The following is a 25,382-nucleotide window of genomic DNA, read 5'->3' as shown; positions in this document are numbered from 1 at the left end:
ACTCTCACCAAATAGGAATTGAAGGAAAATTCCTCAACATAATAAAGGGCATCTATACAAAGCCAACAGCCAACATCACTCTAAATGGAGAGAGCCTGAAAGCATTTCACTTGAGAATGGGAACCAGACAAGGATGCCCTTTATCACCGCTCTTACTCAACATTGTGCTAGAAGTCCTAGCCAGAGCAATTAGGCTAGACAAAGAAATAAAGGGCATCCAGATTGGCAAGGAGGAAGTAAAATTATCTCTATTTGCAGATGACATGATCTTATACACAGAAAACCCTAAGGAATCCTCCAGAAAAAAAAAAAAAAAAAAAGGAATCCTCCAGAAAACTACTGAAACTAATAGAAGAGTTTGGCAGAGTCTCAGGTTATGAGATAAACATACAAAAAATCACTTGGATTCCTCTACATCAACAAAAAGAACATCAAAGAGGAAATCACCAAATCAATACCGTTCACAGTAGCCCCCAAGAAGATAAAATACTTAGGAATAAATCTTACCAAAGATGTAAAAGACCTATACAAAGAAAACTACAAAGCACTGCTACAAGAAATTAAAAAGGACATACTTAAGTGGAAAAACATACCTTGCTCATGGATAGGAAGACTTAACATAGTAAAAATGTCTGTTCTACCAAAAGCCATCTATACATACAATGCACTTCTGATCCAAATTCCAATGTCATTTTTTAAGGTGATAGAGAAACAAATCACCAACTTCATATGGAAGGGAAAGAAGCCTCGGATAAGCAAAGCATTACTGAAAAAGAAGAAGAAAGTGGGAGGCCTCACTCTACCTGATTTCAGAACCTATAATACAGCCACAGTAGTCAAAACAGCCTGGTACTGGTACAACAACAGGCACATAGACCAGTGGAACAGAATTGAGAACCCAGATAGAAATCCATCCACATATGAGCAGCTGATATTTGACAAAGGCCCAGTGTCAGTTAATTGGGGAAAAGATAGTCTTTTTAACAAATGGTGCTGGCATAACTGGATATCCCTTTGCAAAAAAAATTAAACAGGACCCATACCTCACACCATGCACAAAAACTAACTCCAAGTGGATCAAAGACCTAAACATAAACACTAAAACGATAATGATCATGGAACAAAAAATAGGGACAACCTTAGGAGCCCTAATACAAGGCATAAACAGAATACAAAACATTACCAAAAATGATGAAGAGAAACCAGATAACTGGGAGCTCCTAAAAATCAAACACCTATGCTCATCTAAAGACTTCACCAAAAGAGTAAAAAGACCACCTACAGACTGGGAAAGAATTTTCAGCTATGACATCTCCGACCAGCGCCTGATCTCTAAAATCTACATGATTCTGTCAAAACTCAATCACAAAAAGACAAACAACCCAATCAAGAAGTGGGCAAAGGATGTGAACACACACTTCACTAAAGAAGATATTCAGGCAGCTAACAGATACATGAGAAAATGCTCTCGATCATTAGCCATTAGAGAAATGCAAATTAAAACTACGATGAGATTCCATCTCACTCCAACAAGGCTGGTATTAATCCAAAAAACACAAAAAAATAAATGTTGGAGAGGCTGCGGAGAGATTGGAACTCTTATACACTGCTGGTGGGAATGTAAAATGGTACAACCACTTTGGAAATCTATCTGGCCTTATCTTAAACAGTTAGAAATAGAACTACCATACAACCCAGAAATCCCACTCCTCGGAAGATACCCTAGAGACACAAGAGCCTTCACACAAACAGATATATGCACACCCATGTTTATTGCAGCTCTGTTTACAACAGCAAAAAGCTGGAAGCAACCAAGGTGTCCATCAATGGACGAATGGTTAAATAAATTGTGGTATATTCACACAATGGAATACTACGCATCGATAAAGAACAGTGAGGAATCTGTGAAACATTTCATAACATGGAGGAACCTGGAAGGCATTATGCTGAGCGAAATTAGTCAGAGGCAAAAGGACAAATATTGTATAAGACCACTATTATAAGATCTTGAGAAATAGTATAAACTGAGAAGAACACATACTTTTGTGGTTACGAGGAGGGGAGGGAGGGAGGGTGGGAGAGGGTTTTTTACTGATTAATTAGTACATAAGAACTGCTTTAGGTGAAAGGAAGAACAATACTCAATACATGGAAGGTCAGCTCAACTGGACTGGACCAAAAGCAACGAATTTTCCGGGATAAACTGAATGCTTCAAAGGTCAGCAGAGCAAGGGCGGGGGTTTGGGGACCATGGTTTAAGGGGACTTCTAAGTCAATTGGCAAAATAATTCTATTATGAAAACATTCTGCATTCCACTTAGAAATGTGGTGTCTGGGGTCTTAAATGCTAACAAGTGGCCATCCAAGATGCACCAATTGGTCTCAACCCACCTGGATCAAAGGAGAATGAAGAACACCAAGGTCACACGATAACTAAGAGCCCAAGAGACAGAAAGGGCCACATGAACTAGAGACCTACATCATCCTGAGACCAGAAGAACTAGTTGGTGCCCGGCCACAATCGATGACTGCCCAGACAGGGAGCGTAACAGAGAACCCCTGAGAGAGCAGGAGATCAGTGGGATGCAGACCCCAAATTCTCACAAAAAGACCATACTTAATGGTCTAACTGAGACTACAGGAATCCCGGCGGTCATGGTCCCCAAACCTTCTGTTGGCCCAGGACAGGAACCATTCCCGAAGACAACTCATTAGACATGAAAGGGACTGGACAGTGGGTAGGAGAGAGATGCTGATGAAGAGTGAGCTAATTATATCAGGTGGACACTTGAGACTGTGTTGGCATCTCCTGTCTGGAGGGTGGATGGGAGGATAGAGAGTTGGAAGCTGGCAAAATTGTCACGAAAGGAGAGACTGGAAGGACTGACTCATTAGGGGGAGAGCAAGTGGGAGTAAGGAGTAAGGCGTATATAAACTTATATGTGACAGTCTGACTTGATTTGTAAACGTTCACTTGAAGCTCAATAAAAGTTAATAAAAAAAAAAAAAAAGAAGGCCTAAATCTGCACGTATACGGTTTCTAAGAACCTAGTAGCATCACCGGTCTAGTAGTAGAGTTCTCGCCTTCCACGCGGGAGACCTGGGTTCGATTCTCAACCAATGCACGTCATGTGCAGCAACCACTCATACGTCAGTGGAGGCTTGCGTGTTGCTATGATGCTGAGCAGGTTTCAGCAGACCTTCCAGACTAAGGTGGATGAGGAAGAAAGGCTGGCCATCTGTTTTTGAAAATCAGCCAGTGAAAATCCAGTGGATCCCAAAGGGACATTAACTCATCTGCAACAGATCGTGAGGCTAATGCAGGACCAGGTAGCATTTTGTTCCATTGTGCATGGGTCGCCAGGAGTTGGGGGCAACTCGTCTTCAGCTAACAATTTTCCCGTTAAATGTACAGAGATGGGTGTTGAGAGTGCTTTCCCACAATTTGAACTGACTGTAACTGAAGAAGACGGAGAAAACCTGCCCCTTCTTTGGGTAACTGTCTGTCATGACCAGAGTAGACAGCTGTCATAATTGGAAAGACACAATGGCAGAGTCCACTTCTAACATACGGAGAGGCTCTGGACATGATATGGAAGCAGGCATATGAGAATGGGGCCTTGAGAACAACTTTAGATAACAATATAAAACACTATCTTCATCATGAGCAGGGAAAATCTTTGAATGTTTCCTTTAGGGAAACATTTCTGTGAGTGAATTTTAAGAGATCCTGAAATATCTCTCTCTGCAAATAATCATTTCTCCTTGAATAGGGTTCATGTGTTTAGCCTAAGAGACTTCACAAATCCGTGAAGATAGAGGATGCGTATCTTCACCTCACACCAACAGAGAGCTTGGAAGGGATTCATCCTTGGAGCACACCTGAACTCTTGTGCTTGACTCAGAGACCCAAATCCACTCAGGTCTACTGTGCTCGAGTCATGTGTGCTGTCCAGAATGCAGAAGCCATGGCTTGAGCTGTGAGTTAGTGGGTCCTTGAAATACCCTGGAGGAACCAGGTGACCCATGTAAAACTTCCTGAAGCTGTACACTTAATATTTGTTTGCTCTATAAAAATTAAATCTCAGTTAAAAAAAAAAAAACTGCTGAGACTAGGGAATTAGACGTTCTTAGACGTTTAAAAATTGGGAGATTCGGACTATGAGGAATTGAAGGAAGGACTCTCTCAGAAGAGTGGAATTGAAGGGTGAAACTCAAGGCAGAAAAGCAAAGTTTGGAACAAAGGTGAATCAATGAAGGAACTCCAATAAAATACCCATTGCTGTCGGAGTTGATTCTGACTCCTAGCGACCCTATAGGACAGAGCAGAACTGCCCCATAGGGTTTCCAAGGCTGTAATCTTTCCAGAAGCAGACGGCCACATCTTTCCCCTGTGGAGCGGCTGGTGGGTTCAAACTGCCAACCTGTATGTTAGCAGCCGACAGTTTAACCACTGCGCCACTAGGGCTCCTTTTCCAATAAAACAGTTATTCTTTTTCTTATTCTTTTCCTCTTAGCCTCTATGGCATCCTGTTTAAGATTTTTGTTTTCTATTTTGGAATAAATATTCTCTAGTTATCTACCACCTGTCTGTCAGTTTGCTGTATTGTGGTGGTTTGCTTGTTGCTACGATGCTGGAAGCTATGCCACTGCTACTTCAAATCCTAGTAGGTCATCGGTGTTGGACAAGTTTCAGACTAAGACAGACTAGGAAGAAAGGCCTGGCAATCTACTTCCAAAAATTGGCCAATAAAAACCCTACGAATCACAGAATATTGGCTTATATATTGCTGGAAGATGACTCTACAGGCTGGAAAGCACTACACAATAGCCATAACTCTGGACTCAGACATGAAGTGTATGTAACACAAATATCACAAAGATGGTGCACGACCAGGCAGGATTTTATTCTGTTGCACATGGGTCTACTATGAGTTGGAGTCGAGTCGATGGCAACTAACAGCAACAACATTATCCTTGAACTTTCAGTAAAAAAAAAAAGTCACACCACGGTGTTGTTGGGAATTAAGAATTCAGTAGTAAAGAGGAGTTAGCCTTCCCCATGGCTACTGTGCTGAGCTACTAAGGTGCTGGTAGGAGACTTAGGAGGAAGGCAGAGGGATTAGCGGACGTTGTAGGAACGAAGAGAAGCGACACCAAAGAAAGAGGCTACAGCATGGACTGACTGAAGAGTATATGTGAGTACAATTCCATTTACCTTAAATCTACTGGTTGAAGGAGATCTTTATGGTGCTGGGCTACAGGTCTGTGCAAAGAAGATATAGATATACTTGGGTCATTCAAAGATCCAAAACAAATCTGGCAAGTATCCAGGCAGACCAAGCAGGTTCTTTATAAAGAAATGAACATGAAGCTTTTCTCAGACTTCTTCTCTGCAACTCTAAACTCCAGAAGATAACGGGCCCCAGAGATTTACGCTCGTTCAAGTTATGATTCATATGCAAAGACAAGAGAAGAGCAATCACACACATGCAGCCTTGGAAAGTACCACCTACCCTTTCTGAAAAAAATAAATTACTGAAAGATGTACTCTAAAGAGATGAATAAAAATAAGCAATTCAAGAAAGAGAAAATTTACACAAAAAATTATAGCTATAAATAAAAAATAGAAAAGTTACGGGAAAAATTATGGGTAATGGGACACAAAACCAGTTATAAATCATTGCTTACATGGTTATGTATAAGAATGCAAGTTTCGAAAATAATTATTGACATGTAATTGCATGATGTAAAAGGAAATTTCATAATCATCATCTGACTCTAGAATTACTGGGTCTAGAATCACAGTTTTATCAAAATGAACTAGAAAAATGGAGGGAGGAGTCGGAAGGTATTTCATCATCGTTCTAAGTTTATTATCTTACAAGGACAGAGGTGATAGCTACTACTTCATGTTATTGATCATTTGAGAAAAAAATTGTTTAAATATTGTTTTTAAACTTAACAGTGACAAAAAGAGGAATGAAATAGCGCTTAAAACCACCAAATCATCAGTGGGAAAAAACAACGAGAAAACGTAATCCTCCTAGTAAAGGACCTAAGCTTTTTAAATAACAGTAAATCTTTACAGTTTTTGTTTAATATTTTGCATCCCAAAGTGTTTTCACTCAATTACCTTAGCAGAGTAATGTTTGGTGCTTGGTTCCAAATATACTTTGTTTATCTTAAGAAAAGCTGAAGCCCTGGTGGCACAGTGGTTAAGAGCTCGGCTGTTAACCAAAAGCTCAGCAGTTCGAATCCACCAGTCACTCCTTGGAAACCCTATGGAGCAGTTCTGCTCTGTGCTATAGGGTCGCTATGAATTGGAACCGACTCGAGGGCAATAGGTTTAAGAAAAGCTGTCAGTTCTTGGCCACAAAGTTGGGAGTGGGTGGGGAGGGGAGAGGTGAATAACAAGATTTTCAAGACGGAAATGCTAATGTTCCATAGAACTCTTTTTCTGCCTAGCAAGCTTGTAAACTGAAGTTTCACCCACAGTATGAAAGCTTCACCATGAAGGACAGACGTCAGGATATCATTAAATTGCCATTTTCCCCAGTACCAAGAAGGCCTTGTCTTGCATTTTCCTGCTATGAACACTTTCCTGTATTTTCTCTTTCCAGCCCACCACTGAGCATTGAAATTAGGATTTTCTTCACCTTTAAAAAAGCATGTGAGTTTTTTCCTATGATTCCCTGAATGTGAAATATGACTGTGTATGAACTTCTACAAAATTCCTAAAGTCAGCTATCACAAAAAATATTTGCTCACAGTTCTATAATCATAATCTATGACTTGTATAGTATCTGACAATGATATTTCTACAATACCTACTAAATATGAAGAGATTGATGGGCGCCCTCTCATTTTTGCTTTTTATGAACTGAATCCTGGACTAAATTACTTGCTTTTTGGGTTCTAGTGATGAAAATAAAAATAGCTGTTAAATGGCACTCAGTTTTAGAGGGTAATTTGTACAGTCAGACCTTGAACTGGGTCAAGAATTGTTCTTGTATTTCCATCATCATGCTTAGTAGGAAAAAATGTTTGCAAGACCTTAGGTCATTCTTAATATTCCATAGAACCCCAAAAACTACGGCCCCCCGGACGCTCTGTTAACCTGGAACTGAAGCCATTCCTGAAGCCCACTGTTCAGACAAAGATTAGACAGGACTACAAAGCAAAAAACAATACACATGAGGAATGTGCTTGCTAGTTTAATCAAATATATGGGACCAAACGGGCAGCTCCTGACCAAATGCAGGATGAGAAAAAAGGAAGGGACAGAAACTGGTCAAATGGACACAGGGAACCCAGAGTGGAAAGGGGAAGTGTGCTGTCACATTGTGGGGATTGCAACCAATGTCACAAAACGATATGCGTATAAATTTTTGAATGAGAAATTAACTTGAGCTGTAAATGTTCACCTAAGGCACAATATTAAAAAAAAAAAAAAAAAAAAAAAGGAACTTTAAAAAAATATTCTGTAGACATAGTGGATAAGAAAGCATTCTAAACTAGCAAAAAAGAAAAAAAATATTTTGAATTAAGTAAGGTTACATTGGTTTTTGTTGTAACTGATTGTTCTGAGTCTAAACAACATTAATCTAATGATGCTCTCGATTTGTTAAATAGATTGAAGCTTGGGAATAATTCTCAAAAATCAAGCAAAAACTCCTGCTTTGTAATAAAATATCTGGGAAAGAACAATTCCAGTTTATAATTAGACCTAGTCTTTATCAAAATAGGTTTATAGTGCTATTTAGAGCTAAAAGAACAGAAGCAATAGGTCTGCAAAATTTATTCTCCCCCAAGCATTCAGAAAAGTTGTTCTCTTATACTTAAGTTGGTCAATTGTTTTAGTTGTGGTCAGCCATAGCTGAATAGACATGAATTAGGACTTCACATTTCCTTCGGTGTTTTTCTTATGTATTCAGGTCCAAATCACATAGTCCATCAGAAACATGGGGATCGTATGATCTGCCTGCATTTATCAGGACTATTGGATCCCTGGGTGGCGTAAACGGTTAACACACTCAGCTACTAACCAAAAGGTTGGAGGTTTCAGTCCACTTAGAGGCACCTCGGAAGAAAGGCCTGGCAATCTACTTCCAAAAACTCAGCCACTGAAAACCCTGTGGAACATAGTTCTACTCTGACACACATGGGGTCACCATGAGTCGGAGTCAAGTAGACAGCACCATTTTTTTTTGGCACAAATAGGTGAACTAGTAGCCACAGCCACACAGTCATGTAGATATGACCATTGCCTTAGAGAAAGAAAAAAATGACCGAATCGCACAAGTTAGCTGTGTGCCATGCTACCTGTTGTCTCAGAGAACTTCAGAGTGAAATGATCTGGGCAAGCCTTGGGCCAGTGTGGAAACAAAGTGATATTTATTTCATAAGAAACACCTGTTTAAGGTCCGATCCCCTGGATTTTATCGATTGATATGGATTATCCATTTACCTGTGTGAATTGCTCCTTGATGGTAAGGCTGGTTTAACAGCCCTTAACATTAACTGAGCATTTACTGGATGACAGGTGCTTTGCCAATCACTTGACATTTATTATCTATTTAACATGCCATCGGTTTGGGTACTTGTTTTAGTTAACTAGTGCTGGTATAACAGAAATACCACAAGCGGATGGCTTTAACAAAGAGAAATTTATTCTCACAGTCTAATAGGTGAAAACTCCAAATTTAGGGCATCAGTTCCAGGGGAAGGCTTTCTCTTTCTGTCGGCTCTGGTGGAAAGTTCTTGTCCTCAATCTTCCCCTGGTCAAGGAGCTTCTCAGGCACAGGGATCCTGGATCCAAAGGAAACACTCTTGAGAGATAAAAGGTGGTGCAGGCCACACCCCAGGGAAACTCCCTTTACCTTGGATCAGGAAGCTGACCTGAGTAATTTCAACATAAAATTACAATCACAAAATGGAGGACTACCACACAATACTGGGAATCATGGCCTAACCAAGTTGATACACACATTTTGGGGAGACATAATTCAATCCATGACAGTACTTTACCTTTTAAAATGCGTTATTATTTCACGGCGTTTCCCTTAGTTTCACATGCCTTGTTCACCATTGATGTCTTGTTCACTGTTGCAAAAATGTTGACCAAGAGTTTGGCTTCAGGTGCCTCTTTAAAAAATATCTCAAGTTGGTATTAAGCAGAGTTTATTTTGCATTTTCTCAGCAACTAAAATATCCAGAGAAGCATACCACGGCATGTTTCAGTCGAATTTGGTCTAAACAGAAAAATCTGGAACTCAGGTCAATGTACAATCATTCAAGTCAGTGCAAACTTGATTGAGTTAAGCACTCTTTCCAACATAGTCAGCCATTAAAAGTTGGGGGTGAAATCTGCTCAACTAGAATCAGATTCCATGTGTTTTTAAGCACTGAAGCTCAGATTCAGACTGTACCAACAAGCAATCAGACATTTGTCCCTCAGGACTTACTGAACAATTAGAGGAATAGGCTAGGGATGTTTCCTGGGAATATTCATTAGCAATTTTCCATCAGGGAGGTTGACTTACCACTTCTCTGAAAATGGAACCACCCCTCCCAGAGCTGTGCCAGCCCTCCAGGCACCTGTGTGTGCGTTAGAAAAGCTCCCTCCCCCAAACCATGTTGAATCAAGCAAAGGTAAATTAATTTTTACTCTAGCTGTGATTACTTTAAGCTGAAAAGAACAGAAGCTAGAGAAGAGAGATGAATGCAGCCCTGCACAGAGTCCAGGGCCTGGAGAGCACAAAGCTGGGTGGATTTTAGCCCCAACTCACACGCTCGGCATAGTGACCTTTTGTAGGGGGCAGTCTTCACTATCTGAGGCTCGGAAAAATGTCAGAGCACAAAGAGACTACACCAGGCACTCCTGGTTATTGTTTATTAAGATTTTATGTTAAACCTTCATGCGTCTCTCTCACCCCTTGCCACAACCCACAATCAAATTATACTTAAAAGTCTAGCTATAAGTCAAAAGTTTACTTGTGTTTCTATATTCTTCAAAAAGACTATAAAAAACAAAAACCAAACCGGTGATCATCACGTTGACTCTGATTTATTTTTATGTGTTACGGAGAACTGCTCCATACGGTTTTCTTGGCTGAAGCAGATCACCAGCCTTTCTCCCGAGGAGCTACTGGGTGGGTTTGAACCGCCAATCTTTAGGTTAGCAGCCAATTGCAAACCGTTCCTGAGTGCTGCTAACCTAAAGGTTAATGAAGAATATTACCACAGACATACACATACCCTATACTAAGGGCATGACAACAGTTAACTACGGCTGAATTTGGTGGATGAAATTATGGAATCTGATGAGAGGGAATGACAGGGCAATAAGAAAGGGGTCCAGAGCATCCTGAGGAGTTGAAAAGGCAGGGAGTGTCAGTCAGGGTTAGGTCAGGAAGACAGAGACACCACGTACTTCGAACCAGAGCTTTGAACCAGTTCAGTCATGGCCGAGGAAGTGAAACAGGAACAGACCTGAATGTTTACAGTTTGGATGATTCGCCACCCAAAACCCATTGCTGTCGAGTTGATTCCAACAGTAACCGGTAAAGAAAAAATCACAGGTTGAAGCCGTGGAACGGGAGACTTGGAAGAGGCGTACTGAGCCTATTCAGAAGCCTGCCGCGTGAGATTGGATTACCGGCAGGACTGTGGAGAGCAGCACACTTTCAAAGCCGTGCAGTAGGCCGCCATCTTCGAGCAGGACACCGCTGTTGCCGATTCTGCTCAAAGTCCAACAGGCAAGAGATTTGGTTGCTATGCAACTCGTACACTGCCCTTGCTTTCTAACAAGGAGATTAAGTTTCTAGCAGGGCTTTGACCCATAACTTTTCCCGTTCCAGTTATTTGCCTGTTTGCTCAAATTGTAAAACTTCAATGTAAGAAGATGGTGCAGGTGACAGTGGTGTTTCTAGGGAATTGCACTGGCCCCGGGCGGGTGGCACCACTGAGAATTTCTATTAACCCGGTAGAGTCCAGCGTTTTTCCTCAAACACTGTAATGTGTTAATTAAAAAACTAATGAACTTGACTTGTATTTTTGAGCTGATATTTTGGTAAAGTTATTTAAAAGAGGGATGTCAGATGTTTGGACAGTCAGTACAATTTCAGTGTTTGCCATAGGTGCCATTTTCCATAGATAAGTTGCTGACCATGCCAGGTTAAGAGAAACTGCTCAGTGGTGCCACGCTCCCAGGATCAGTGCAACACCTGCCATACCCTAGTTATACCTCAGGCAGCCAGCGCCCCGAAAGTTAGGGGCAGGCAATGCTTCAGGAAGGAGGCAATGGGGAAGGGCTGCACATAGAATGAAGCTACCGGAAAGGCAGGAAAAGAGGACACTAAAAAGTCTGAAAAGTTTGTTTCAAGAGACAGGAGGGGACTGATGCTGAGTTACAAAAGTAAAAAGGTAGTAAGAACAAATGGTGATAATAGATCACACGGGGCATCAGGATTGGAGGAAGACTCATGAACAACCTATGTTATGCAGATGACACAACCTTGCTTGCTGAAAAGTGAAGAGGACTTGAAGCACTTACTGATGAAGATCAAAGTCCACAGCCTTCAATATGGATTACATCTCAACATAAAACAAAAATCCTCACAACTGTACCAATTAGCAAAATCATGATAAGCCAGGAAAAGACAGAAGTCAAGGATTTCATTTTACTTGGATCCACAATCAACACCCATGGAAGCAGCAGTCAGGAAATCAAAACACGCATTGCATTGGGCAAATCTGCTGCAAAAGACCTCTTCAAAGTGTGGAAAAGTGAAGATGTCACCTTGAAGACTGAGGTGCTCCTGACCCAAGCCATGGTGTTTTCAGTTGCCTGATATGCATATGAAAGCTAGACGATGAATAAAGACCGAAGAAGAATTGATGCCTTTGAATTGTGGTGTTGGAGAAGAATACTGAATATACCATGGACTGCCAAAAGAACGAACAAACCTGTCTTGGAAGAAGTACCACCAGAACGCTCCTTAGAAACAAGGATGGGGAGACTACGTCTCATGTACTTTGGACACGTTGTCAGGAGGGATCGGTCCCTGGAGAAGGACATCATGCTTGGTAAAGTGGAGGGTCAGCGAAAAAGAGGAAGACCTTCAATGAGACAGATTGACACAGTAGCTCCAGCAATGAGCTTAAGCATAACAACAGTTGTGAGAATGGTGTGGGACTGGGCAGTGTTTTGTTCTGTTATACAGAGGGTTGCTATGAGTTGGGATCAACTCGATGGCACCTAACAACAAGATCACACTGACATTTGCCATGGAAAAGACAGAATATTTGGCAATATTTCGGGTATTTTTTGTTTTGTTTTGTTTTAAAGAAAGCTATACATACTACCTCCTATAATAACATCTATATTTTGATGTTTTGAGACATGAGATTCAAATTTTCTCCCTGTCTTAACCTCTCCCTCCCTTCCTGCCTCTCCTCCATCCTTCCTCTCTCCATCTAGGTTTTTCCCACTGCCCTTACCTCCGAAGGGAAGAATTACAAGGTGGAGGTGGAAGGAGAAATGATTTGCTCCAACTAAAACCACAAGTTCCTGTCAAGTTGATTCCAAGTCATGGTAACCCCATGTGTGTCAGAGTAGAACTGTGCTCCATAGGATTTTCAGTGGCAAGATTTTTCAGAATTAGATCACCAGACCATTCTTTTGACACACCTCTGGGTGGATTTGAACCTCCAGTCTTTCAGTTAGTAGCCACACACTTAACCATTTGTACACCCAAGAATTCCATGTTTTTGGTCTTTTGCCGTTTAGAATTTTTTTTACATACAAAGGGAATTCATCAGCACAATTTCACCTTGTAGATGCCAAACTCTGACACAATAAATATCCTTTTTGATGAAACCAAGTATTTGATTCTTTCAAAGTGTTGACGATATCAATTTTCCTATTAGTAGCTCACACGGAGGGACACAGATCCTGCTTGGAGAACCTACTATCTAGAGAATCATTCTGAACAGCACTGCCATCTCAGCTTTAAACCAAAATGAAAAAATTTAAATGTACTCAAGTTTTCTTTTTTCATTTTAAAACATGGGTTTGAGGCATTGGGAGATTGGTAGGCCCAGAGGCCTGAGTCCCTATTATTGGGGTCTTCAAGTTCCCCACAGATTCAAAGAGAGTGGTGCTCAATTGCTTAGGATTGGGCTTTCCCCGTTACCTAAGACTCAGAGTTTCGGTTCATCGACTCACCAGGTTACAAAATAGATAGATTTCCTGCCAGGGAAACTTTATTTCACCAGAATCTGCTCCTCCCTCCAGTCATGTATTTTTCCTTTTGTTTTTGGCAACTGGCCGCTTCCCAAAGTAAGGTTTCTATTCTCTGGAAAAGTCTGTCCAAACAGACAAATGAATTAGCCCTTGTTTGTTGTTTGAGAAATACAATTTCTGCTATACAGGAGTCCCTTTTACATGACAAGCCATGTCAGAGGTTTGCCTATCTAACTCTACATTTGCTATATTGACATTTTTTAACATACTATACTTGACATTTTTAAGTAGCTTACCCAGTTGCCATCCAGTTGACTCCAGTTCATAGTGACCCCATATGTGTCAGAGTAGCACTGTGCTCCATAGGGGCTTCGATGGCTCATTTTTTGGAAGTAGGCCACCAGATCTTTCTTCTGAGGTGCCTTGGGGTGGGCTCAACCCTGCAACCTTTTGGTTAGCAGCCATGCGGGTTAACCATTTGCACCACCCAGGGACTCTGGAAGTAGCTTACTCCGCATTTTTCACGATAGACAAAACATGACGAAATCTGTCATGGAGCAACAGAGGCCTCTGAGAAATAAGTCATTTGACACCTGCTATCTTTTTTTTTTTTTTATCTAATATTATCTGGAATAAATGAGATTTTGGTCATCCTCACCAAGCTCTATCAGCCACGTTAATCTGTATCTCGCGCCATGTTAGAAACTATCATGAAAAGGCAACCACAGTATAAACCCAGAACCCAGTGCCATTGAGTCGATTCCGACTCATAGCGACCCTATAGGACAGAGTAGAACTGCCCCATAGAGTTTCCAAGGAGTGGGCGGCGGATTTGAACTGCCGAACCTTTGATAACCAGCCATAGCACTTAACCACTACGCCACCAGGGTTTCCAACCACACAATAAAAAAAAAAAAATAGGATGTAAGAAACGGAGGTGAAGCTCATGCTCCTGAATCCTAATTCAACTTCAGAGACTCCCTCCATGACTCTGCAGAGTCTACAGTCTGTGTCATTAAACTGTGCTCTTACCTCAAGAATCAATTTCAAATGCCACGTTTTCAGTGACATTTTGACCAATTGTTCTAGGTCAATTACATGAGAGCTATGTCCCCCTCATTGGAATTCTGGTGGTAACTTTCAGTTTGTCCTGCACAGTAGGCATTAGGCATATGGCATCCCATCTTGTTATTTGTAATGTCACATATGGCTCCACACCCAGATTATAAACATTGGGAGGAACTGTGTCCTTTGGGCCTGCCATGGGTCATGCACATAGGAGTTACTCAGAAAATACGGTGATGATTCCAGGTTTCCTATGGCCTGCCCTAGTGTGTTCCTTACTTTGCTATGCACGTCTATTTTAGGTATTTTGCCAGACTGTAAGGTTACTGAGGACAGGACCACTGTCCTACACTTTTTGGTAAATGTCTCAACTACACAGCACTGCTGTAACACAAATATCACAAATGGGTGGCATAAAGAAATTTATTTTCTCACAGTTCTGGAAGCTGAAGGTCGAAAATCAGGGTCTCAGTCCTGTGATTTCCTTCCTTGTAGGTAGTCCCAGGCAGTCTTTGATTCCTTGCTTGTAGATGGTTCTCACATGGCATCCGTCTTTCCTAGTTTGTACATGTTTCTGGGCCCAATCTGTTCTTTTTCTAATTCAGAAGTGATTATAGTACACACAGGGTATGTGCTAATTAACATAACAAAGAAAACCCTATTCTCAAACAGGATTACCTTCACAGGTATAGGGGGTTAGGATTCCAGCACATATTTGGGGAGGGGGGCACAATTCAATCCATAACAGTAATCTTCATAGTCCTTAAAACTTACTAGATGCTATCATAAAAATGTACCGCTTGACTGGTTGGTTAAATGATAGAGCCGTCTTCATCTTTCCACTAATTGTAGAAGTTGTCCGAAGGATGTCCTGGTTCATATCAGAACTGGATTTGAGCAGACTCTGCCCCTCTATTCTCTGATTTTGGGCATCCAAGGGATCTAAATCAAAGACACTCATCACAAAACCAGTTGGTCACGATCCAAAGCAGGACCTGAAGAGGTCTGGAAGTCATAGGCTCCTGTATTCGAAGCTATACGGCAGTGACGATTCAGTGGGAAAATTCTCAATTTCCATCTGGGAGACCTGGGTTCAGTTCCCAGCCAACACACTTCATGCCCAGTCTATACCCACCAGTGGAAGCTCGTGTGTGCTACGATGCTGAACAGATTTCACTGGAGCTTTCAGACTAAGACAAACTAGGCTGAAAGGCCTGGCAATCTACTTCCAAAACATCAGCCAGTGAAAACTCTATGGATCACAATGGTCCAATCCTGCTGTGCCTGGTGTAGGCAGCTAACAACAACAACATGTTAGAGACAAGGACCCAGAATGCGTAATTACGAATAGCTCAAATCTATGCCACTTGTACTTCAATTAACATTCTAAACCAACGAAAAAAGATAAAAATACTAGTTCTATCCAGCATGGGGGGGTGGGAAGAAGACTCAAATATTTGAAGTGAATAACTTTAGACTTCAACCATCGCTGCTGTGAAATCAATTCCCTAATTACATATAAAATAAACCATTTTCCCCTCAGCAAGGAAACTAATTAATGAGCAAAACACAGGCAGAGAATCACCACACCGAACCAGATGCTTACTTACAGTTGCCAGGATCCCAGGCCGCTTTCAAAAGGAACAAATTCCAGTTCCTTCCATTTCCAGTCTCCCTGCTCTGGCTGACAATTGCTATATTGAAAGCCAAGTCTCCCCTGCAGGAGAATCATCAGTGCACTGGCAGCTCAGAAGCCCAGGTACTGGTTAATAATTCAGTAGCAGTAAGCTATCAAGTTGTTCTCGTGTGCTTTCCCCACAGAAATTTCTCTTTGGGCAAAGAATCTCTTGGAAAGGTTTCCTTCGTTTCCACAAGGGAGGAGACCAGTCTGAGAGGAAATGCCCAATCCAGACCCAGGGAATGAACGTGGAGACACCCTGTAGGTTGCAGGGAAGAGAGGAAGAGAGGCCATATTTTTAAGGCATTTACTCCTCTTTGATTGATCAGCGAGCCTCAAAATAAGGTCATGTTCCCCCTCTTGAATGCATTCTTCAATTTAAATGATAAACACTTCTTGCACCTGCTCAGGCTCATAAACGTTTGCAAAGGACTGAAAATGACTAACTTTTTCCTTGCAGGCTTCCAGAGGAACACGGCCCTCCCAGACCTCACAGCCTGGTGGTGATCTCACCACTCCCTGAACTTCCAGCACTCGTTGCTGCCACAGCTCATCTGCAGCTCATCACTTCCGCCTTGTGGAGTTCCTATTTGCTCTCCTTGTTCTGTTCATGAACTCTACAGTATCATTTACCTATCGTGTACTTTATGTCTTGGCTCCTGAGCTGGACTAAAGACTCCCAGAGGACAGGCATTCTATGAGCCGATCTACCAACCATCAATTGTTCCTTCATACTAGTTTCTAAGAAATTAGAACAATCCAGCACGAGACTGGTAGAGTTTTTCAAAATTTCCTGAGTGAAAGAGAGTGGAATGTTTTACACCTGTACACTCTTTCCACCCTGGTGATTTCCAGTTGTCCTGCTGCACGACTCCAGGGGACGTCATCCACATTTTATTCTATATGAACAGTGTCCTCTGGATTTGGGCAAGGTAGCATCCCAAACTGCTTGCCCGCTTCTTTCTTCCTCCTTTCTGAAAATCAATGTGTGTTATCCATTTGAACATTGTTGTCGTTGTTGTTGTTAGCTGCCATCAAGGCAGCCCCTGACCCATGGCCACCTTCATGCACAATGGAACAAAACCGTACCTGGTCCTGCACTATCCCCAATCAGTTGCGGATCAGACCGTTGTGATCCACAGGGTTGTCACTGCCTAATTATCAGAAGCAGGTCACCAAGACTTTCTTCTTAGTACATCTTCATTTAGAAGCTCCCCCGAAACTTATTCAGCATCATAGTAAGATGCAATCCACCATTGACAGTCGGGAGGTGGCTGTTCATGAGGCACTTTGGCTGAGAATCGAACTGAATCTGCCCTATGGACAGGGAGAATTTCACCACTGAGATACTATTCCCTCATTTGAACATGGCCACCAAGAAGCATGAAAATGCTTCAGATTCCTGTGTCTCCTAGGTGCTACTTAAGTTAGGATTCCTTATGTTGTGAGTAGTAGAGACTAACTCAACTAACCTCAGTACAAAGAGAGAATTTGCTGGGTCCTATAACTAGGAAGGAAACCCTGGTGGCGTAGCGGTTAAGTGCTACAGCTGCTAACCAAAAGCTCAGCAGTTCGAATCCGCCAGGCGCTCCTTGGAAAGTACAGGGCAGTTCCACTCCGCCCTATACGGTGGCTATGAGTCTGAATCGACTGGAGGGCAGGGGGTTATAACTAGCAAGAGGGCTGTGGACTACCCCTGACTTGAGGCAGAGTAGGATCCAGGGACTCACAGTGGAATGTCATCAAGACATGGTCTTTCAGTTTGCTCTATTTCTTCTGTATGGACTTCATCCTCTCGAGATAGTCTTCAGCAGTTTGGGGCTTAAAGACAGCAACTACAGAGGACAGAAAATGTCTCTGTTCTACCGTTCTAGCAACAGGTGTGCGGAGGTCCCACGTTGGCTGTCTAGGTTAAACACCCACTCCTGAACCAATCATGTGGCATGAAGAACGCAGTGCTGCAGTTGGCCGAGCGTCGGTACACACCCACTCCTGAACCAATCACGTGGCATGAAGAACGCAGTGCTGCAGTTGGCCGAGCGTCGGTACACACCCACTCCTGAACCAATCACGTGGCAAGAAGAACGCAGGGCTGCAGTTCGCCGAGCCTCAGTACACACCCACTCCTGAACGCCACATGAATGTCAGTACAATATAACTCCTTGAGTTGGTATTTTTTTTGTAATGGAGAAAACTACTTAGAGTATGTATTTATTTATGTGGCATGAAGAACACAGTGCTGCAGTTGGCCAAGCCTCCGTGTTTTGGCCACCATTAGGGGGAGGGGGTCAGTCCCCAGTACCCCAGTGAAATGAGTTCTTTATCAGAAAAACAGATGGTGAACGCAAAAACAACAAATTCTAATAGAGATACCACTGACACACGTATCAGAAAGCACTTTTAAAATACTCTCAATTACTTTCTTTGCTCCCAATACTTTCTTCTCTGAAGAATCCAACAGGCCATGCAAATTAATAATGTTCAAGCAGGTTTATAACTATGGGTAAGTCAAACACTCTCTCTGAGCCTGAGTTTCCCTATCTTTCAAGGGAGTAAACTGGCCTAAATGACCATTAAGAACCTTCCTTCACCTAAATAAATACATATTCTAAGTAGTTTTCTCCATTAGAAAAAAAAATACCAACTCAAGGAGTTATGTTGTACTGACATTCATAACTACATTCTGCCCAGATACTAGATCTATATAAATTCTTTAACTCTTTTCCATAATCTGAATCACAATTAACGCAATAACTTTCTAAGTGAAACACTACAGTTGCTTATGGTTTATGGGAAGATTTTATCTATAGAGGATGACACAGAGCAGCTTTGTTTTCAATCTGACTTTGGAATCTTTGAAACCTGTGTGTTTCCTGGAAAACTGCTTGGGTTTTGGAGCATGACAATTTTCCTTTGTAGATACATTCATCAAGTGAAACCATCTTCATTGGAATGTTATTTTCTTGGAAGAAAAATAATATGTGCCATCTATATTCAAAAGGTTTGTCATGCAGACTACATTTCCAGTCTGTGGTCCCACAAATCTAAGGAGGTAGACCAACGCACACCATGAGAGAAAAAAGCATTATGTGTGCAACTGAAGTTAAGTGCAAGCATGAGCCGTGTATATCAAAGAAAGCACGTCTTCTTTGATTTTGACCTAAATTGTTAAGATATTACTTTTAAAAAATTAAGCAGGTCAATTCTTTGTTGTTGTTTTTGCTGATTTTTGTTTGTTTGTTTTGTTTTTTCCATACATAGTCATTCAAATATGAAAATATTTACAATAAGCTCAAGAATGTTTGGAGAATAAATTATAAAGCTCTCATGTTACCTCTAAACTTTCATTTTACCGTTGTAAAAACAACTTTTATCACTACTTAAAAATAAGACATGGATTCCAGACACATGTTTGATAAATCCAGTAAGAACAGGCTGTATGTTGACACAACAATATCTGAGTAAGATATAAAAATATCAGTCAGCCATCTGGGTGATGTTTCTTCTACAAGGGCTAATGAGTATATGTGGAAGCCTCCAGAAATTCAGGGCCATGTAGCCAGAGCAAAAATTCATTCAAATTTGCTTTCTATCATTGGCCTATAAATGTCTTCAAGTCTTCCACTCTCCTGAGGCCCCATTTTTTATGCTAGTTACAACCTTATCATGTAACACTTCAATTATGAATTATACCCTGTATTTTCATTTTCCATAGCATAATTTTTAATATTATTGAATGAAAAAGGTTTTGGGAAGCCTCGGACTACATGTTTTTTCAACCAGTTTCAAAAACAAGAGCAAAATATCTACAGTAGAGAAAAGAAACAAAGAGAAAGCAAAACAAGTCTGATGAAAGCCACAGGCCTGTTGGTAGTGGTAGCCAAGGATTGGCTCCTGTGGGTTAAAGGAGGCCAGACATTTTCTCTGTCATACAGCAAAATCAGGGTTGGGATTGAAGCCAGAGGCTAGAATGGCGATTCTGTGCTGCAAGTTAGAAAAAAATTGTGCTGAACACCACCTAAAAGTACAGATTTGAACAAACTGCAGACCTAGTAAGGCAGGAAAGCTCAGATACAGACTCACAAAGAAAAAATGTTTAACAAATTGCCTGCTGACCCAGAGACTGAATCTGCAATATCTTCAGTACGACTTGGAGCAGGAACCATCACAACGTTACGAAACTTGTTCCTTGTCTGGGGCCCAGGCATCCTGATGAAGGAAACTGGAAAACTAATAGACAAAGAGAAGTGAGAACAGAAAGAAAAAAGTGGGGTAGGGCGATTTAACCTGAAAACTTATCATTTAAAATAAGCCTGAAAACCTAAATTACAAAAACTATGGAAAAATCTACTACAAATAAGAGAGCCATAAAGTTTTTAAATGGAGATAAATATGTTACAGGTAATAATAATGTTATGGAAGAATGTAATACAGACTTTAAATTAGTATGTTTAGATGCTTAAAGGGATAAATGAAATAACTTCCATTAAAAGAGATCAAGAAATTATATTGGGGGGTAGACAAAAATATGTTGTTTGTTGTCGTTAGGTGCCATTGAGTTGGTTCCGACTCACAGAAACCCTATGTACCATGGAACAAAACACTGCCCGGTTCTGTACCATCCTTACAATCGTTGTTATGCTTGAGCCCATTGTTGCAGCCACTGTGTTAATCCATCTCGTTGAGGGTCTTACTCTTTTCACTCACCCTGCACTTTACCAAGCATTATGTCTTTCTCCAGGGGCTGATCCCTCCTGACAACACAACCAATGTATATAAGATGCAGTCTCGCCATTCTTGCTTCTAAGGAACATTCTGGTTGTACTTCTTTCAGACAGATTTGTTCATTCTTTTAATAGTCCGTGGTATATTCAATATTCTTCGCCAACACCACAATTCAAAGATGTCAATTCTTCTTTGGTCTTCCTTATGCATTATCCAGTTTTCACATGTATGTAAGGTGATTGAAAATACCATGGCTTGGGTCAGGTGCACCTTCGTCTTCAAGGTGACAAAAATATAGTCGAGTAAAATTTAAAAAGAAAACTCAATAGAATAAATGTTAAAAAAAAAAAAAAAGTCAGAGACTAAATGAGGGAACTAGAGCACAATACTGAAGAAGACACTGAAAATACAGTACAAAGAAACAAGGAGTTCTTTAAAATCTATATATGAAAAATCAGTTCAGGGGTCAAGGAGGACTTGTTGGGCAGCTCTAACACAGAGTATCTCAACTTCAGTGATATTGACATTTTGGACAGGACATTTCTTTGTTGTGGGGGGCTGCCCCGTGCATTGTAGGATGCTTAGTAGCATCCCTAGCCTCTATCCACTAGGAGCCAATAGCATCCCACAGTTGTGACAATCACAAATGTTTCTAGGAATTTCCTAATTTCCTCATTTCTTGCATTTGCAAAATTGCCTGCTGATGAAAACAATGACTCTAACATAGATCTAAAGTGAGTTAGAGAAAAAACAATGAATGAATGAAGGACGAGCCACTAGACAGAAAAGAGAAATTACCTAAAAGAAAAAATAGTTACCATAATAGCAGACTTCTCATAAAAATAGGTTTCAAAAGACAATGGAATAAGAGAAATGAGGTGAAGAAACTCTCAACCAAAAATTTTATACCAATCACTCAAAAGAAAGGGGAAAATGCAGATGTTTCCAGACTAAAAAGTTTATCTTATAATGGATCCTAAATTAATGAACTTTTAAAGGGTACCAGCAAATGATAAAAAAAAAACAAATGAATTAATTTAATGAAAATTCAATGAAAAATGAATTTAATTATTTTGTACTAAAGGAATACATCAAAACAAAATTATTGATGACAATCATAAAGGAGGATTAGGGAGTGGTGTTTAACGGAAAAAGTATGCTAAGACTCATGCTCAGGAGGAAGAGAGAAATACTAAATAAGTTCAAGCTTATGTACAAAAATATGACTTATGGTATGTGTTTTTTTTAATTTTTAAAATATAGAAATACAATCTACAGTTTCTAAACAGTAGACATAAAAAATAAGTTTTGATCAAAGCGTCCTACATTTGTATTTTGCATTAGACCCCACACATCACATAGCTAGTCCTGGTGAACAGAGAGAAGCAGCAGATTTGCTAACCTGAGGTTAGAGTCATTGTGGCGGCAAGCAGTCAACCAACAGACTTCAGGGATTTAGCCAGGAGTTTCAGCCACGCAGCTTGATAAGTCTTCATATGACCCAAGTCAACTCAAGGCTGTGCGCCTGCACAGCAGAGACCAAAGTGGATCCAAGCCATGTATATATCCCTATATACATATGCAGAGGAGATGCAAGAGGTTCCAGCATAAAATAAAAAACAGAATAAGCATAAAATGTGCTCCCTGGCCCACATACAGCTCCACTAGTAGAGAGTAGAAGCCTTACTGGCTCAAGGTGTTTGAGCACAACCTCTGACCAATCTTCAGCTGAATGTTAAACTATGCTGACATCAGGGCAATCTCTAGGAAACAAGGCTTAAAAATAAAAATGAGAAAAAACAAAAACTGAGCAGATATATCAGCAGTCACACACTGCAGAGAAGACGGACTTCACAGATTTAGTCCAGATAAGTTATTAAACAAACAGGCAAACAACAACACTAACTGTCGGAGAGGGGGGAGAAACAGAATCAAAAGTCACTACAATATATTATCTAAAATGTCTACAATTCAATAAAAAATTACTAGAACTCCAAAGAAACAAAGAAATGTGGCCCATACTCAGAAAAAAAAAAAAGTTACTATAAACTAAGTGTGCCTAGACATTGGATTTAGTAGACAAAGACTTTACAGTGGCTATTATAAATGTTGAAAGAACTACAAGAACTACACGAAACCATGTTAAAGAAAAGTGTGACAACAATGACCCAATTAATAAAGAATCTAAATAAAGACAGAGAAATTATAACAATAACAAAAAAAAGAAACAAAAACTCTAGAGTTGAAAAGTATAATAAGTGACATGAAAATTCACTGGGAGGGTTCATGGTAAATTTGAGATGGCAGAAGAATCAACGAGCCTAATGATAGATCGGAAACCCTGGTGGCGTAGTGGTTAAGTGCTATGGCTGCTAACCAAGAGGTTGGCAGTTCAAATCCGCCAGGTGCTCCTTGGAAGTTCTATGGGGCAGTTCTATTCTGTCCTATAGGGTCGCTATGAGTCAGAATCAACTCAAGGGCAGTGGGTTTAATGATGGATCAATAGAAATTACCCAATTTGAATAACAGAGGAAAAAAAGACAAAAGAAAAATGTCCAGAGTATCAGAGACCCGTGGGACAACAATTATATCAACATAATGGTAATGTGAATCACAGAAGAAATGAAGGGACAGAAAAGGGCAGGAAAAAAAAATTTGAATAGTCTAAACTTTTTAAAGATTTTGATGGAAAACAATCTACAAATTCAAGAAGCTCAATAAACTCCAAGTAGGAGAAACAGGCTGTGATAGTTAAGGTTGTGTGTCAACTTGGCTGGCCATGATTCTAAGTGGTTTGGCAGTTATGATGTAGTTTGGCAGCCATGTAATGATGTAATCAACTCCGTAACGATCTCATGGTGGGATCTGCTGTGAGTAGCCAATCAGTTGAAAGGGAGTTTCCCTGGGGATGTGTCCTGTATTCTAATATAAGTGGACTTTCTGGCAAGACTCATGGGCTTTTGCTCACTCTGGAACCTGCAGCTGGCTCTTGTTCATCTGACCTCTGGTTCTTGGGACTTGAGCTAGCAGGTGACCTGCTGATCTTGGGTTTGCCAGCCCCTGCAGTTACATGAGTGAGGATAAGCCTCAAGCCTGATCCATGGACTTGGAACTTTCCAGCCTTTATAACCATGTGAGCCATTTCCTTGATATAAATATCTAGATAGATAGATTCTTCTCTAGAGAATCCAGCCTAAGACAAGGACACTTCAGCAAATCATAATCGAATCTTTGGCAATTTTCCCCAAGCTGATCTATAGATTCAACGCAATCTCCATTAAATCCCAGCAGTCTTTTCTGTAAAAATTAATAAGTTGATCTTAAAAAATATATATATGGAAAAGAAAAAATCTACAACAGCCAAAACAACTTTGAAAAAGAGCAAGTTGGAGGACATACACTACCAAACTTCCAATCTTACTTTAAAGCCACGGTAATTAAGGCAATGTGATGTTGGTGTAAAGCTAGGAATATAGATCAATGAAACAAACTGAGAGTTCAGAAATAAACCCTTACATTTATGATCAATTGATTTTCAAGAAAGATTCCAAGGCAATTCAATGGAGAAAGGATAGTCTTTTCAACATTGGTGCTGGGTCAACTCAATAACCATTTACCAAAAAAAATACGCAAAAAATAAACCCAAGACTCTGATCTAACACCATACACAAAAATTAACTCAGATTGGATCCTAGAACTAAATGTAAGACCTCAAACTATAAAACTTCTAAAAGAAAAAACCGTGGAAATCTTTGTGACTTTGGTTTAAAGCAATGAGTTCTTAGATACAACACTAAAAATAGGAGCTATTAAATAAATTGTCAAATTGGACTTCATTAAAATTAAAAACATTTGTGCTTCTAAAAACACAATTACCATACTTTTTCACAAATAACATACTCACACATACAATGCACAGAAACAATGAAATTAAGTAAAATACTTCTGGCATAGCACACCCATGCACAAACCACACATGGTTCCTGACATTTCCAGAAGTGGATTTTGGCCTCATTCACCTGTCCTCCCACATTACAGGTAAATCATATCATCTAGTTCATTTTCTTTCATTAGGTTCATTTTCTTTAATCTCCTGTGCATGTATATAAAAATAGTCCAAAAATGTTACTTTTGATTATTATCATATAATAAAGGTATAAGCCATAATCAAGAAGTCATAGATCCAGTTTAGTAGTCCCCTGGTAATTGGAGAATAAACAATCAAAACAATGCATTTGTTTCTATTAATTTAAATTGTTAATTATACTGCATTAGTGCAAAAATTGAATGCGAAAAGCTTATCATACTGTCTTAAGTGAAAACATTAGGTTGTGTTAAAAATCCATAGCTATCCAGTCGATTCTGACTCACAGTGGTCCTACAGGACAGAGCAGAACTGCCTCACAGAGTTTCCAACAAGTGGCTGGTGGATCTGAACTACCGACCTTTTGGTTACCAGCCAGGATATTAACCACTTCGCCATCAGGGCTCCTTAGGTTATGTCAGGTCTGCTTGTTTCATAGTTTAGTTATGTCTCCTTAGTGTCAATTGAAGTCAGCAATATCTAAAAAAAAAAAATTGGTATAGCAAGTTTACAAAAACAAGGAGTACAGGAGTTGCACTATGGGAAGAAAACTTACAATCTGTGTGTTAATTGTGAAAGAT

The sequence above is a fragment of the Elephas maximus genome, chromosome 4 (assembly GCF_024166365.1).
Source record: "Elephas maximus indicus isolate mEleMax1 chromosome 4, mEleMax1 primary haplotype, whole genome shotgun sequence".
NCBI lineage: Eukaryota > Metazoa > Chordata > Mammalia > Proboscidea > Elephantidae > Elephas > Elephas maximus.
Note: the sequence above shows the minus strand (reverse complement) of the source record.